This window comes from Ceratotherium simum, chromosome 2 (assembly GCF_057802395.1).
Source record: "Ceratotherium simum simum isolate JZ-2026a chromosome 2, ASM5780239v1, whole genome shotgun sequence".
In the NCBI taxonomy this organism is placed as follows: domain Eukaryota; kingdom Metazoa; phylum Chordata; class Mammalia; order Perissodactyla; family Rhinocerotidae; genus Ceratotherium; species Ceratotherium simum.
In genome coordinates this window covers 57,635,792-57,653,586 of record NC_141901.1, presented here as the reverse complement: position 1 = coordinate 57,653,586, position 17,795 = coordinate 57,635,792, and the positions used below count along the sequence as shown (strand labels likewise).

Here is a 17,795-nt window from a genome sequence, read left to right as displayed (position 1 = left end):
GGTGGGTTCCCTATTCCTTTTGATCCTGGTTTCATTTGCCTTGTAGAAGCTCTTTAATCTGATGAAGTCCCACTTGTTTATTTTTTCTTTTGTTTCTCTTGTCTGAGTAGACATGGAATTCAAGAAGACCCCTTTATGGCTGATGGTGAGTAGTGTGCTACCTATATTTTCCTCCAGGAGTTTTATAGTTTCAGGTCTCACCTTCAGGTCTTTGATCCATTTTGAGTTAATTTTTGTGTATGGTGAAAGAAGGTGGTCTACTTTCGTTCTTTTGCCTGTGGCTGTCCAGTTTTCCCAGCACCATTTATTGAAGAGACTTTCCTTTCTCCATTGTATGTTCTTAGCTCCCTTGTCAAAGATTAGCTGCCCATAGATATGAGGTTTTATTTCTGGACTTTCAATTCTGTTCCATTGATCTGTGTGTCTGTTTTTGTACCAGTACCATGCTGTTTTAATTACTATTGCTTTGTAGTATGTTTTGAGGTCAGGGATTGTGATGCCTCCAGCCTTGTTCTTCTTTTTCAAGATTGCTTTAGCTATATGGGGTCTTTTGTTGCCCCATATGAATGTTAGTATTCTTTGTTCTATTTCTGTGAAGAATGTCCTTGGGATTCTGAATGGGATTGCATTGAATCTGTAGATTGCTTTAGGTATTTTGGACATTTTAACTATGTTTATTCTTCCAATCCAAGTGCATGGAATATTTTTCCATTTCTTTATGTCATCATTGATTTCGCTCAATAATGTCTTATAGTTTTCATTGTATAGGTCTTTCACTTCCTTGATTAAATTTACTCCTAGATATTTTATTCTTTTTGTTGCAATTGTAAATGGGATTGCTTCTTGAATTCTCTTTCTGTTAGTTCGTTGTTGGTATATAGAAATGCAACTGATTTCTGTAAGTTGATTTGGTATCCTGCCACTTGGCTGTAGTTGTTGATTCTTTCTAATAGTTTTCCAATGGATTCTTTAGGGTTTTCCATATATAAGATCATGTCATCTGCAGACAGCGAGAGTTTCACTTCTTCGTTGCCTATTTGGATTCCTTTTATTCCTTTTTCTTGCCTAATTGCTCTGGCCAGAACCTCCAGTACTGTGTTCAATAAGAGTGGTGAGAGTGGGCACCCTTGTCTTGTCCCTGTTTTCAGAGGGATGGCTTTCAGTTTTTCCCCACTGAGTATGATGTTGGCTGTGGGTTAGTCATATATGGCCTTTATTATGTTAAGGTACTTTCCTTCTATACCAATTTTGTTGAGAGTTTTTATCATAAATGGATGTTGGATCTTGTCAGAAGCCTTCTCTGCATCTATTGAGATGATCATATGGTTTTTATTCCTCGTTTTGTTAATGTGGTGTATCACATTGATTGATTTGTGGATGTTGAACCATCCCTGTGTCCCTGGTATAAATCCCACTTGATCATGGTGTATGATCTTTTTAATGTATTGCTGTATTCGGTTTGCCAATATTTTGTTAAGGATTTTTGCATCTATGTTCATCAGGGATATTGGTCTGTAGTTTTCCTTCTTAGTATTGTCTTTGCCTGGCTTTGGTATCAGGGTGATGTTGGCTTCATAGAATGTGTTGGGAAGTGTTCCATCTTCCTCTATCTTTTGGAATAGTTTGAGAAGGATAGGTATTAAGTCTTCTTTGAGTGTTTGATAAAATTCTCCAGAGAAGCCATCTGGTCCTGGACTTTTATTTTTTGGGAGGTTTTTGATTACTGTTTCAATCTCTTTACTTGTGATTGGTCTATTCAGGTTCTCTATTTCTTCTTGATTCAGTTTTGGGAGGTTGTATGAGTCTAGGAATTTATCCATCTCTTCTAGGTTGTCCAATTTATTGGCATATAGTTTTTCATAGTATTCTCTTATAATCTTTTGTATTTCTGTGGTATCTGTTGTAATTTCTCCTTTTTCATTTCTAATTTTATTTATTTGAGCCTTCTCTCTTTTTTTCTTGGTGAGTCTGGTTAAGGGTTTGTCAGTTTTTTGTTTATCTTCTCAAAGAAACAGCTCTTTGTTTCATTGATCCTGTCTACTGTTTTTTAATTTCAATTTCATTTATTTCTGCTCTGATTTTTATTATTTCTCTCCTTCTGCTGACTTTAGGCTTTGTTTGTCTTCTTTTTCTAATTCTGTTAGGCATAGTTTGAGGTTGCTTATTTGGGCTTTTTCTTGTTTGTTAAGGTGGGCCTGTATTGCTATGAGTTTCCCTCTCAGGACCGCTTTTGCTGCCCATATGAGTTGGTATGGTGTATTTTCATTTTCATTTGTCCCCAGATATGCTTTGATTTCTCCTTTAATTTCATCAATGATCCATTGGTGGTTTAGTAGCGTGTTGTTGAGTCACCACAGCTTTGTCACTTTCCTGGTTTTTTCCTTGTAGTTGATTTCTAACTTCATGGCATTATGGTCTGAAAAGATGCTTGTTATGATTTCAATCTTCTTAAATTTATATAAGCATGCCTTGTTTCCCAACATATGGTCTATTCTTGAGAATATTCCATGCATGCTTGAGAAGAATGTGTAATCTGCTGTGTTTGGATGGAGTGCTCTGTATCTGTCTATTAAGTCCATCTCATCTAGTTTTTCATTTAGGTCCATTATTTCCTGATTTATTTTCTGTCTGGATGATCTGTCCATTGATGAGAGTGGGGTGTTAAGATCTCCTACTATTATTGTGTTGTTGTTAATATCTCCTTTTGGGTTTGTTAATAGTTGCTTTATGTACCTTGGTGCTCCTGTATTGGGTGCATATATATTTAAAAGTGATATGTCTTCTTGGTCGAGTGTCCCTTTTATCATTATATGTTGCCCCTCTTTGTCTCTCATTACCTGTTTTATCTTGAAGTCAACTTTGTCTGATATAAGTATGGCAACACCTGCTTTCTTTTGTTTGCCAATAGCTTGGAGTATTGTCTTCCATCCTTGCACTCTGAGCCTGTGTTTGTCTTTAGAGCTGAGATGTGTTTCCTGGAGGCAGCATATTGTTGGGTCTTGTTTTTTAATCCATCCCACCACTCTGTGTCTTTTGATTGGAGAGTTCAGTCCATTTACGTTTAGGGTAATTATTGATATATAGGGGCTTGTTGTTGTTATTTTATCACTCTTTTTACAGTTCTTTTGCATTTCTTTTGTTTCTCGTCCCATGTGTTTTGGACTACCAATGTAGTTTGGTAGTTCTGTATAGGGGTTCTCTTAGTTTTTCTCTTTCTTTATCGTGTGTGATTCTGTTCTAATTATTTGGTTAGTGGTTACCATGAGGTTTGTATAAAAAAATCTCATGGATGTGATAGTCCATTTTTTGATGGCCTCTTATTCCCTTGGACTAAGTCGATTTGATCTATTTCCTCTTCCCCTTCTATGTTATTGTTGTCACATCTTATTCCTTCTTGTGTTGTGAGTTCGTGTTTAACATGATGAGGTTATATTTATGCTTGGTGCTTACCTTCCCTTGATCTTTGGTTTTATAATTAAGTGTTTGCTAATCTATTTTGATAGAGGACTGCAATTTTTCTGGTTTTGTTAACCTATTTTCCTCCTCGTTCAAAACTTTGAATTCCCTTTCTCTTTTTTTCCTCAGGGATGAGGGCCTTCTTGAGCACTTCTTCTAGTGGGGGTCTTGTGGCAATGAACTCCCTTAGCTTTTGTTTATCTGGAATAGTTATTATTTCTCCATCATATCTGAAGGATATTTTTGCTGGATAGAGTATTCTTGGCTGAAAGTTTTTGTCCTTCAGAATTTTGAATATATCGTTTCACTCTCTCCTAGCCTATAAAGTTCCTGTCGAGAAATCAGCTGAGAACCTGATGGGAAATCCTTTGTATGTTATTTTTTTTTTGTCTAGCTGCCCTTAATATTTTTTCTTTGTCGTTGACTTTTGCCAGCTTTACTACTGTATGCCTTGGAGAGGGTCTTTTTGTGTTGATATATTTAGGAGATCTATTGATTTCATTCACTGGTATTTCCAGCTCCTTCCCCAGGTTTGGGAAGTTCTCAGATATTATTTCTTTGAACAAGTTCTCTGCTGCTTTTCCCCTCTCTTCTCCCTCTGGAATACCTATAATCCTTATGTTGGATTTCCTAATTGAGTTGGATATTTCTCAGAGAGTTTCTTCATTTCTTTTTAGTCTTAGTTCTCTTTCCTCCTCCGTCTGGAGCACTTCTGCATTGCTGTCCTCAGTATTGCTAATTCTTTCCTCCATATTGTCAGCTCTGGTGCTTAAGGCTTCCAGATTTGTCTTTATCTCCTCTATTGTGTTTTTCATCTCTAAGATTTCTGATTGATTGTTTTTTTTTATAGTTTCAATCTCTTTTGTGAAGAAACTCCTGATTTCACTGAATTGCCTGTCTGTGTTTTCTTGTATTTCGTTCAGCTTTTTTATGATGGCTATTTTGAATTCCCTGTCGTTAAGGTTATATATTTCTGTGCTTTCCGGGTTGACTTCTGGGTGCTTGTCATTTTCCTTTTGGTCTGGAGATTTAATATATTTTTACATGGTGCCTGTTGGCGTTGGCTTACCTTTCCTCATAGTGAAAATATATGGTTGCAGTTTCCTCTTGCTGCCGCTGGATGGAGGTCAAGGGCTGTGTATACTGGCCCGCCTCAATCCGTGGGCACTCTTGTCGGCCCCTGGCTGATCTGCGGTGTGGCTGAGTGGAGGCTCTGGGAGAGAAGCATGGAAACAGCTGGAGCTGGAGCACAGCTAGGCCGAAGCAGCTGGGGCTTGGGTGCGGGTGGGTTGAAGCAGCTGCAGCTGAAGTGCCGCTGGGCCAAAGAAGCTGGAACTGGAGTGCGCTGGGCCGAAGAAGGAAGAGCTGGAGCACAATAATGTTCAACAAAAATTTCACAATAAAAAAAATTAATTAATTAAAAAAAAAGAACAGAATTTGAAAAATGAGAGTGCAACACATGTACTTAAGTCTTGTTTGATGAAATGTTTATTTCAATAAATAATATATGTATGTATGTCCTGGATCATATGGTAAATGTTTTTTTTTTTAACTTTTGATATATCAGACTTCTAGAAAATTTGCAAAAATAGTGCAAAGAACTTCTCTATACCCCAGAGGTTAACTTTTTCCGCATTTGCTTTCTCCTCCCTCCCCCTCTGCCATCTCTTTCCCTCCCTCCCTCCTCTTTTTCTCACTATGCTCTGTGCGAGCACAAAGCCATTTGTAACAGAATCACCATACTCTGTTCTCTAAGCTGTCCTTACTGATGTTTGGATTTAGGTTCATAAGTGACAGTGATTTATAATCATCCTCACCTCTGTTATCCTTTTCAGGTTAGGTCATTCATGCCATACTTGTCTATAGTTTGTGACAATTTATGTAATGCATTTCTTTTTTAAAAGTTTCAAAGGTTATCCAGGAAATTCTCAAGGATCAGGTGTCCTTTCGTATCATTATTTTTCTTTATTTTGCTATTATTACTCCATTCAGAATATTTCTTTCTTTTAACACAGTTTGATATATTTGTGTTTGTTCCACTTGGTTGTAACATGAATTAACCATTAGCTGAGAAAAATGTTTTCTCAGTTTCAGAAAATGTGTGACTGATTTTTATTAATTTGTAACTGCATTTTTTTTTTTTTGCTGTTGGATTAATGCTCTATTGATTTAGCTAATATTTCCAGAGAACTCACTGTTTTATAAGCATGTTGGTTAACTTTCAATATTTTTCTTCTTAGTATGGTGTCTTGTTTTCTATATTTTCCACCTTGAACTTTGTTACTTTTCTAAATTCTTGAAGCTAGTTTGTCTTTCCTTATTCAAAATAAGATAAGCACGTAGAAAATTTTTTTTCTAAATTCCAATTTGGCAGCATATTGTAAATGGTTATGATTATTTTCTTATTTTCAGATTAAAAAAATGTTCTTTATAACCTGGATTTCATAAGTTTACACAGGCAATATTTAAAAGACTTTAAAAACTTGCCATGAAGTGGGACATTTTAATTCTACTGTTGATATTTATTTATAATATGTGGTTTTGTACCCTAAAGCTATTTTACATACAATTTCTGTTAATTTACCTTAAGAGTTTAGAGTGTTAACAGTAGAGCTGGAAAGAATTACGGAATGCAGCCCAGAAGTCAGACCAGAGGCCCTTAGGGCAAATTTATAACAATATATTTTGATGTCCTACACAGTATTGTTTCAAAATATTAGAACTTGCCGACATTTTAAAATCAAGAGAGAGCACATGGAAAAAATCTGAATGATTGTTTCTTCAATAAAGGAATGACCAGATGGATGAATGCTAATGTTAACAATATCTGTTCTACCTATTTTAATAGTTATTAATCTGTTTAATGTTAGCTTTTTTAAAAAAATTATTTTCTCAGTGGAATCTGCTAAATTTTCTGTACCAAACTCGTTATGTATAAACTCAGAATGACAACTCCTTAAAGTATTATGACAAATATAACAATTAAGAGGGCCCGCATTTGTGTGTGTGCACGGTTGCTGTCACCTCCCTGTGGGCCAAACTACCTGGAATTCACCTTGACCCTAGAGGCTGCATCCTGCGCCTGGACTCAGACCTGGAGCCTGGTAGACTGACAAGGTCTGAATGGGTGGGGAGCCTCTGCAACAGGCACTGAGCTCTGCTGGCCTCTGGTGACATCCCCCCAGCTCCCCAGTTAGCAGAGATGCACAGACCTCTGACTTCTTTGATTTAATAGCATTTAGGCAAAGTCTCTATGTCCTTCTCAACCACCACTCCAGACTTTATCTTGGTGGTTGGAAACCTCTACTGAATCCTGCATTCATACCTTTCTATCCTAACAAAGTGTTACCTAATTTTAAAACTTATTTTTCTGTAGTATACCAATCTTGCCCTTTAATTGTAAACCCATTTTTTTTTTTTTAAAGTTCCACTCCTCTGTTTTCACATATCCACTAAACCCTGTAATATCCTTTAAACAAAGGAAAATGAACCACAGGCCAAACTATGTCCTCTTCTAGTTTTGAAATAGTCTTCTACCTTCAAAGAGGAAAATGGGCTGGTAGGACCTTGTTCTCATAAAGGTTGTACCACAGGTCACAGATCACAGAGGGACTTCAAAGGCCACCTGAGCCACCCTCTCATTCCCGACCACACATAGGTCAGGAGCCAGTTTCAGGACAGGAACCGGTGACCCTGTGGCTAGGGACAGCCAAAGATGGGCAGGGCCTACTCTGACTATGGTCTTGTGGGGAGTCCTCCACCTCCTGGCTGGCTGCACCCATCTGGCTGTCGTCTGTAGCAAAACAGGCATCTGACCCCTCAGAGGACAGCTCTTCCCCCCTCGCTCACACTCTGTCTGTGACCACTACAGTCCGAGTCACTGTCCCTGTCAATGTGAGGGACGTCTAGCTGGCTGTCAGGACATCTCTGGGGCTGCACCTCCATACCTTCCTCTTCGCTGGGACTGGTTCTGGATTTAGAGTCACAGTTTAGGCCATAGCTAATTGATTAGTTTACATTTGATCCTTATTATTCTTTGCCACATGACTGAAGGGCTGGTCCTCCAAAGTCCTTGAAAGGAAAACACTGAGACCACTGTTCCTTTTCTCTGCCCCTTGTCCTGGGTGGTCCTTCTCACCCCACTGAGAGTCTGTTGTGGAGGACAGGTGGCAGTCTCGGATTATAAGGACTGGGAGGGGCTTTCAGACTTTTCTAGTCCTGCTCTTCCTGTGACGGGTGCTGATTTAAACCCTCCATTTCATAGGCACTGCCTTTTGGCCTTAGCCTGGCATCTGAGCCTCCCAGAGCCCGCGGGAGCTGTGCAGCCCAGGGACAAGGGTGAGAGATGCCTAGAGGGGAAGGAAAGAAGAGAGCTTTGTGCTTTTTCTGGTTCACTCCTGTCTCCCAAGCTCACTGCCACATCCCTAGGACCTAGAAGAGGTCTGAATGGGGGCGGGTGAGCCAGAGCCAGGCCGCCTTCGGCATCCTGGAGTCCAGACCAGGGCCCTCAAGACCTTGCAGCTGTGGCTGAAATGGATTTCACTTCTGCCTGCCTTGGGGCTGGGGTCGCCTCAAGCGTCACCCCGAGTGGGGGCGGTGTCTCGGGGGCGCGGCAGGAGAGAGCGGTGCGCGCATCAAGCCCCGCCTCGCCCCACTCGCAGATCAGAGCATAAATTCCAGTCCCAGCTCAGCCGAGGCCCCTCCGCTCAGAGCGCCAACACTAGCACCATGGCCATGACATTGGGTTACTGGGACGCCCGCGGGGTGAGCGAGGCGTCCTCCTGGGCAGCTGGGATGGAGGCGGGCGGGCGGGGAAACGCTGCGCAGCTGGGGACCGGTTCTGGCAGAAGGTTCCTCCTCCGGGGCTTGCTGGAGCCCAGCCCCATCCTGCCGCCTGTCCTCTCAGGTGGGAGAGTGTGTGGGAGGCTGGGGTGTGTGTGAGGTTACCTGGAGAGAAAGGCAGCAGTCAGGCCCCTCCAGCTCTGACCTCTGCCCCGGCCTTCTGTCCCAGCTGGCTCACGCCATCCGCCTGCTCCTGGAGTACACAGACTCAAACTATGAGGAAAAGAAGTACACGATGGGGGACGGTAAAGGCGTCCTCGTGGTGTCCCGACTTCTGCCTAACTCATGCTGACTTGGTTCCAGACACCCCATGGCCCCGCCACCTGTTGCTCACCTCTGCCGCCCTCCAGCAGCTGGAGCAGGGCTGGCCCCTTCCCTACACGCTCTGAGGGTGCAGCTCTCCGGCAGAGGCAGCACGTGGGAGGGGATTGCTGGACCCCCTGTCTCAGTAATTGGGATGGGTTCCCCTTAGAGTTGCCTAAACCCTGTGTGAGTCTTACTCATGTAGTTTCCAGAGCCCCATCAGCATTCGCCCCCAAACCTGGAATGTGAGACTCAGTGGTTCAGATTCCAGATCCCCCGTGGTCTGGGTCTTGCCGCTGACTCCTTGGAAGGTTCCCCCTACTCGGGAAGGAGGGTTGGACTCTGGCAGGTTTGTTTCACTCATCTTCTCCACCAGAGCTCCTGACTGTGACAGAAGGCAGTGGCTGAATGAAAAATGGAACCTGGGCCTGGACTTCCCCAGTGTGGGTTCAGGGGATGGGGGGCTGTGGGGGCAAGTGAGAGGTTCTCTTCTCCATCTCCTGTCCCAGATTCCAGGTGTCAGGTTTGGGTGCCTTCTGCTCAGCCTCTCAGCTTCCTGGTTCTCTTCACTGGGAGTGCCAGGTTTCATCTCTGCCCTTACTCGAGGGAGGGAGTGCAGGGGAGCCTGGAGGCCCAAGCGACCTGCTGTGTTGTCCTTCCAGCTGCCCTACTTAATTGATGGGGCTCACAAGATCTCCCAGAGCAACACCATCCTTCACTATATTGCTCGCAAGCACAACCTATGTGAGTGGGCTGGGGGTGGGGTGCAGGGGACAGGTGGCCATGCCCTGGGCTTGACTGGGGTGGGATGTTGAGGGTGAGTCTCTGTTGTGTGGCCGTAGGTGGGGGGACAGAAGAAGAGAATATTCGTGTGGACAGTTTGGGGAACGAGATTATGGACACCCGCATGCACCTGGTCAGGCTCTGCTACAATGCTGACTTTCTGAGTCCCATCTCAGTGGGCTGGGTTTGGACAGCGTTTTATAAGGAGCCTGGACTGTTGTGTCTGATCTATACCGGTCCTATTTGCTCTCTGAATTCCATGGAATCACTGATTTTGGAAGCTGGTCCCTATGCTACCACTAGAGTGACCTTCTTAACCTCAAATTGCATCAAATGAAATCTCTGACTCAGTTCCTGCCAATCTTAGGATAAAGTCCAGGCTCCCCAGGGTGGAAATTCAGTTCCTAGACACTGTGTTTGCTTGTTAGCCCAGCACTGTGACCATGACACCCTCAGTCGTCAGCACATTTGCCCAGTACAGCTCAGGGTCAGCCACAGGGCCTTTGTACCTTTCCCTCCTTCCTTTCAGCCTCTCAAATTCTCATTTGTCCAGAATCAGCTCAAATGTCTATTATTCTGTCACCCACTAGCTAGACCTTAGGACCTCTTTCCCTGAACCATTTTAGTTCTTTGCCTTTTTGATTCTGCCCAATGGGAGTCCAAAGCTGTGCCAGGTTCCCACAGCACTCCTGGGTCTGACCCATGGAAGATGTTTGGAGATGAGTGCTGACAGATGCAGGGACAGTGTGCTATTGCTCTCTGCCTTCCCATTGCCTCTCACAGATGGGAGCTGGTCCCCAGTAGGAGTCTAATGAACACAGGTTGGATTAAATCACAGCCTGGACACCCACCCGCTGCAGTTGGGGGACATGGCTGCTCGCCCGTGGCTGCTGGGGGTCATGCACCACCCTGGGGAGGCCTGCCCCCTGCCCAGGGAGTCTGTGTCTGAGGGTGGTGACAGCTGTTTTGTGCCTCAGGAGAAACTGAAGCCTGAGTACTTGGAGGATCTTCCTGAAACAATGAAGCTCTTCTCACAGTTTCTGGGAAGTGGCCTTGGTTTGCAGGGGACGAGGTAAGGAGGAAGGCTTTGGGATAGAGAGTTGTCATTCTTCCCAGGTTTCAGAGTTTGGTGCTCATCACCTGCCTTTCTGCAGCTCACCTATGTGGCTTTCTTCTCTTATGACATGGTTGATTATCTGCTTATGTTTGAGCCCAAGTGCCTGGATGCGTTCCCAAACCTGAAGGACTTCATGGCCTGCTTTGAAGTAATTCCTCTGATCCTTCTTCTATTTATGTCTCTTCTATCTTTCCTCTTCTCCCCAATGCTTTCCCATTTCTGTAGCTAAAATGAAGAAAACTAGCATTAATTGAGGATTGTGATATCAGGCTCTGTGCTCAGGATCTTACATATATTATGTCAAATTTAATCTTTACTATGTTCCTACTGGGTAGAAGAATTATCACCTCCATTTTACAGATAAGAAAACTGAGGCTGAAAGGATAAGAAGTTTGCTCAAGGTCACAGAGGCAGAACAGGCTGTGCAGCGCTGCCCAGCAGTGTCGGGCTTCAATGCGCAGCAGTCGGTGGCTCCTCCTTTCCTGTGCCCAAAAGAGAAGATCCTTTTCCAGCCTGGGTGACACAGCTCAGGACAATGTGGTTGAAGGAGAACATTCAGGAGTGTGTATGGAGCTGGCATTAGTAGAGTTGAGACATGGTAGGATTGATATTAAGTGCCAAAGGCACAAATAGAATTTACTCCTGTTCTCCAGGAAGCTTGGCAGGAATCGGCTCCCCGTCGGGAGTAGTGATTCCAGGGCTGTGGTTGGTGCTGGGATTTGAGTCCACATGTGGGTGCCCCTGTGGAAGGATTGTATCTTGACGTCTTCTGTTGTGGGGCACTGCCTTGACCCTGTCCCTTTTTTTCTTCCTTCCACCCAAGATTCTGTCTCAGTGATGGGCAGTACATTTATTTTCGGTCCCATTCACTGATCTGATCTTCTCCTGTGCATGAGGCACTGGGTCAGGCACAGTGGGGATGCAAAGGTGAGACAGCCCTGGAGCCCAGCTTCCTGGGGCTCAGTGCAGTTGGAGAGCTACAGCAACCAGGCTGTGTGGTGGGTGTGGGCTCAGCTGGCTGCGGGAGGAGCACAGCCGGGACCCCACTCACAGCTCATCAGTGGTCGCCCAGAGTCCACTCGTGGAGAACAACAAAGTCTGCTTGATTACAGATTTGGGAATTTGAGGCCTTAGTGCAATAGGTTTTTCAGCCTACAGTCTGTTTTCCTTTCCCACTCCCCATCGCGAAATCTGCTTTGTCAGCTAGTTCTCATCAGCTCTGGTTCTGGTCCAGGCTGTTGAGCCTTAGGGATTATGCAAGAGCTGGGATGACTGACTGGCAGGGAGGGATGGAGGACAACTGGGGCTGCACTCTGGCCTGTTGCCACCTGGCTCATTCGTACAGGCAGTCCCAGGCTCTTTGAATCCTTTAGAACTTACTGGACACACTGTATGTGGGAAGATGGTGCCCAAACACACCTTCATGTCATACCGCCTAGTTGGCTGCAGCAGGACTGGGGGTGAGGTAGGTTGGGGCCCAGTGAGATTAGGTCCCTATGATAACAGCCCAAGCAATGGACATTCTCCTTTAAGAGGAATAATTAGAGTCTGGTCCTGCTTTGCTGCTCCACATTCTCCTATCAGCTTTCATTGAGATTTTGCTGAGTATTGAGTGAGATGTGGCCTCTTCTACAAGCTGCACAGGCACATTCTGAGCCCCTTTGTTCTGCTAGGGGTCCCTGTGTGAGCAAAGCCTGGGAAGCCAGGAGCCTCCCTCTGCAGAAAGGGTAATGTTTGTGCAGACAGGGAGGACAAGGCCTCCTGTGGTGAGGAGAGGGGGGAGTGCAGCAGAAAGAGCACAGAGCAGGAGAGAGAGCCAGGCTGCATTCCAGCCCTCCCACTTACTGGCTGTGTGAGCATGAGGAAGGTGCTTAACCTGTGTGTGCCTCAGTTTCCCTTGTGATAAATGGTGAGAGTAGAACCTATCTTGTAGGGTAGTTGTGTGGAGGGTCTAAACCTGTATCATATCTCCAGTGGATATACAGCACCTCGCACGGTGTAGAGTCTCTCTATGTGGTAACTCATTAAGATCACACATTAGTTACAGGAAATTGGGAGAGTTAATTTATCAGAGCTGCAGACCCCAGAAAGAGTGTCTTCTGCTCCAACACTTGCACCACAAGAAGAGCTGTACAGGGTCCCTGATATGTTGTTTTTGGAGTGGTGCTGCCTGAGCCCCAGTGGGCCAGCAGACTCTGAGATCTGACCTTCTTTTTCCCACCCTCAGGGCCTGGAGAAGATCCCTGCCTACATGAAGACCAGCTGCTTCCTTCCAAGGCCCATATATACAAAGATTGCCTGTGGGGAAACAAGTAGGGCCTTGAAGACCAGGAGATGGGAGTGAGGAGTCAGCTGGGCCAGCTGTCCACACCCTGAAGAACAGCTGGACCTCCCTGTACCCTCAGAGCCAGCTGTTTTGCTTCTCCTTTTCACACCTTTCTCCTCGCCAGATTTGGAGAAGTGTCCTGTTGGGGGTTTGTCCAAATAGTCACTGCCTGCACCTGCCCTTCTTCCAGTCATGAAATAGCAAGGGAGCAATAGCAATAATGTTAAAGGTCATTAAAAAATCAATGATTGATTGATTAAAAAAAGATAAAACCAATAAGATAAAAGTTTAGGAAAGCTATAAGTTTATGAAACTGATAAGATCAAAGTTAGTTAAGCCAAAGATTATTAAACTTAAAGACAGAAAGTATAGAAGGAAAAAAAGGAAAGAAGTAATAGAAATTAGAAATGACACTATGATAAAAGATAAGTAGAGGGAATAAAAGTATTAAATCAGAGTAAAAGAGATATAGATCTAGAACAGGAGTTGGCAAATGTTTTCTGTAGAGAGCCAGATAGTAAATGTTTTCGGCTTTGGCGGCCATATGGTCTCTCTCAGTTTCTCACCTCTGTCACTGGAGTGGGAAAGCAGCCCTAGACAATGCATAAATGAATGGGTGGGGCTGTATGCCCACAGAACTTTATTTGCAATAACAGGTGGCCGTAGTTTCCTGATTTGTAATTTAGAAGCTCAAATTAAAAGGGCGTAGCTATATTAAAGCTAAAATACTAGATTGGAAATGTAAAAGGTGATTAAGTATCAAAGAAAACAGAATAAAATAATTCAATCCTTTAAAAATAGGGAAGATGGGCCAGCCTGGTGGTGTAGCAGTTAAGTTCACGTGCTCAGCTTCAGCAGCCCAGGGTTCACACGTTTGGATCCCGGGCACGGAGCGACACACCACTTGTCAATCCATCTTGTGGCGGCGACCCACAAAAAGTAGAGGAAGATGGGCATGGATGTAAGCCCAGGGCCAATCTTCCTCAACAAAAAAAAGAGGAGGATTGGCAATGGATGTTAGCTCAGGGCTAATCTTCAGCACACACACACACAAAAAAAGAGAGAAGATGTAATCAAGGAAGACAGTTGCAAATGAAAACAGTTTTCTAAACGTTGTGGTCAAAATTATAAAAGATAAAAACATGCATGTTAAAGCCTGGGGTCCGGCAGCTAATCTTTGACAAAGGAGCTAAGAACATACAACGGAGAAAGGAAAGTCTCTTCAATAAATGGTGCTGGGAAAACTGGACAGCCACTGCCAAAAGAATGAAAGTAGACCACCTTCTTTCGCCATACACAAAAATTAACTCAAAATGGATCAAAGACCTGAAGGTGAGACCTGAAACTATAAAACTCCTGGAGGAAAATACAGGTAGTACACTATTTGTCATTGGCCATAAAGGGATCTTTTCAAATTCCATGTCTACTCAGACAAGGGAAACAAATGAAAAAATAAACAAGTGGGACTTCATCAGATTAAAGAGCTTCTACAGGGCAAATGAAACCAGGATCAAAATGAACAGGCAACCCACCAGCTGGGAAAAAATATTTGCAAACCATGTATCTGACAAGGGATTAATCTCCATAATATATAAAGAACTCATGCAACTGAACAACAAAAAAAAAACAACCCAATCAAAAAATGGGCAGAGGAAATGAATAGACACTTCTCCAAAGAATATATACAGATGGCCAATAGGCACATGAAAAGATGCTCAGCATCACTAGTCATCAGGGAAATGCAAATCAAAACCACGCTAAGATATCATCTTACACCTGTTAGAATGGCTGTAATCACCAAGACAAAAAGCAACAAATGCTGGAGAGGCTGTGCAGAAATGGGAACCCTAATGCACTGCTGGTGGGAGTGCAAACTGGTGCAGCCTCTACAGAAAACAGTATGGAGATTCCTCAAAAAATTAAAAATAGAAATACCTTTGATCCAGCTATCCCACTACTGGGTATCTACTCAACGAACTTGAAATCAACAATCCAAAGAGGCTTATGCACCCCTATGTTCATTGCAGCATTATTCACTATAGCCAAGACATGGAAGCAACCCAAGTGTCCCTCGACTGATGATTGGATAAAGAAGATGTGGTATATATACACCATGGAATACTACTCAGCCATAAAAAAAGACAAAATCATCCCATTTGCAACAACATGGTTGGACCTGGAGGTCCATTAAGTGAAATAAGCCAGAAAGAGAAAGACAAACAGTGCATGATTTTACTCCTATGTGGAAGATAAAGCAACACATGCACAGATAGAACTGTTTGGTGGTTACCAGAGGCAAGGGGGATGGGGGGTGGGCACAAGGGGTGGAGGGATGCAATTATACGGTGACTGACAAACAATAATGTACAACAAAAATTTCACAATTAAAAAAAAAAGAAAAAAAGCCTGGGGTAGAAGTAGTAGAGAGTGTGTACTTCAAACTGAGGCAACCAAAACAGATGCTTTTATTGTGCCTCGGATCTAGCAGAGGTCCCAGGACTTGGGATTCTTTGGCACCTCGTGACAGTGCTCATATACCGTTCAGTGTGTATCTTCCCCTTCGAGAATGGGAAAACAAGACACATCTGAAGACACGGCTGCCTGCATTGTGGCTCCTGCATTGATCTGTGATCAGCTGTTGTCAGTTTCAAGTCCCCTGCCTAGTATCCCTCCATTATCATTGTGTTAGCAGAGAAAGATAAAGCTGAAAGAGACCCCAAGACAGTAGCTTAGAGAGAGTGGCAGTTTATTCTTTCATGTTCCATGGGGAATGGTCCAGGCTGTTGAGGCAGCCCTGCTCCATGAAGTTATTGAGGGACTCAGGCTCCTTCCATCCTGTGGCTCTGCAATCCCCTAGGTGCCTCCTCCTTTGGTTGAAGCTCTATCACCAGTATGGGAAGGAAAATGGAGAGAGAAAACCCAAGGAAGCCACTTCCCTTTATGCAAGTGAGGCAGAAGTTGCCTACATCACAGTCATTCACATTCCATTTGAGAGGTTCAGTTGTGTGGCTGTACCTCGCCACAAGGGTAGACCCATATTTGCACAGAAGAATGGATTTTGGTGGCCAACTACAGTCACTCCCACACCCAGAAAAGTGGGGATAAAGGTTAAACCCAAGTTCAGGAGAAACCTTAGGTTTCAGCCAGTGATTTAGAGCATGTAGGAGAGGGACTAAGGTAGTGAAGACAAAGTATTTATCTTCAGAGAGACCCAGGGGGAGTGGTGTATCACCTAGGGTTCCTTGCTGCTGAAAGAGGAAGTGATTTATAGAGGTATCAGGTAGCACATGAATCCCTGGGATGGCCAGCGTGTTGGCTTGGAAGCTGGGTGACCAGGAAGTGTGCCTAATCACCTGTGAGATTGTTCTAGAGAAAGCCCCACAGCCCTTGCTGGGCACCGACACTGGAGCTCCTGCCCTGACATGTGGCACCAGATGTGAATGTCTCACCACTGCTGCTTCCAGAATCCTGATCCCTCCTCGACTACCCTTGCCAGAAAACAAATTCTCAGGGCCTGCTTCTTCAGAACTGACGTCTTGGGGCCGGCCTGGTGGCGTAGTGGTTAAGTTCACATGCTCTGCTTTGGTGGCCCAGGGTTCACATCCTGGGTGAACCGATTGGGATCCTGGGTGCGGACTGACGCACTGCTTGTCAAACCATGCTATGGCGGCATTCCATATAAGGTAGAGGAAGATGGGCACTGATGTTAGCCCAGGGCCGGTCTTCCTCAAGAGAAAGAGGAGGATTGGCAGTGGATGTTAACTCAGGGCTAATCTTTCTCACCAAAAAAACAAAACAAACAAACAAAAAAAACGAGGTGAAGTCCTGCACCACGGTGTGCAATTAACAGAGCCTGGGTCACAGGCCTGGGCCTCAGCCACAAGGGAGGCTGGCAGAGTGAGTGCATGAATTAGGACTAAGTTCTGCTGTATGTAACTAAATAGCAACAGTGGCTTAAATAGGACAGAAGTTCACTTCTCACGTAAAAGAAGATCTGGAAAGAGACAGTTAAGCACTGGTAATGCTGGCTTCATAGTAGCCTTAATGACTTAGCTTCTTAACTTAATGCTCCATCATCCTCTGCATGTGGTTTCCATTCTCTGTGTCACCTCATAGTCTGAAATGGCCACTAGTGCACCATCACATATCTGAGTTCGAAACAGCAGGAGGGAGAAAGAGGAGTGAGGTTACTCTTTGTCTCTTAAGCAAACTTCCTGGAAGTAACATATAACTCTTCTACTTATATCTCATTGGCTAGAATCTCATTGGAAATGACACCTTTTGCCTGAGAAGCAAGAAATGACAGCAGATATGACAACAGAAGATGGGAGATAGATATCACGGGTCAACTAGTAGTTCTCTACCTTGGGGAGGTGGGACTTAAAATGTGAGAAACTCCCCTTCATAAGAAGGATGTTTCAAAAATGCAGAGGATAGAGGCCTGACATAAACATATTCTTTTCCATATGTGCATTTCCAAACAACCATTACTACAGCCACCACCATGAAATGCTCCTCCTAACGTAATGCAACCATCCCCTGTACAAACAAAACACCCCCCCCCCTCCTTTTGCCAAAACAAGAACGACTTAAAGTGTCATCAACTAGTGTACCCAGTTCCAAGTCTGGGCTCTCTGGGTAACATTCAGATGGATATGTTGAAAATGACAGTCTAAAGTGTACTGTCATTGACTCCCAATTCACCCTATGTAAAACGGTAGGGGAATGGGAGGTGGACAAAGGGAATACAAGTGAGCCCTATACTGCAGTTGGACACAGCCTGCACTCAGATTTGCAGAGAAGCTGTTTGGCATTTGTTTACAAGGCTTATAGGATGCCCTTGTTTGGTGAGAGGATTCCCAAGAGATGTTGTCTAATAAGGCTTTCATACTAAACACTGATATCAGCAACCTAAAGTCAATTCCTGGATTGGCTCTTGTCTCTATCGCTCTGGTGACCCCACTTTCA

The 17,795-nt window shown here is 44.1% G+C and overlaps 1 pseudogene; it reads left to right on the top strand.

Moving 5' to 3' along the window:
- The first annotated feature begins 8,169 nt into the window (after positions 1–8,169).
- Positions 8,170–12,907, top strand: LOC147918023 (glutathione S-transferase Mu 4-like; annotated as a pseudogene).
- Positions 12,908–17,795: the final 4,888 nt, after the last annotated feature.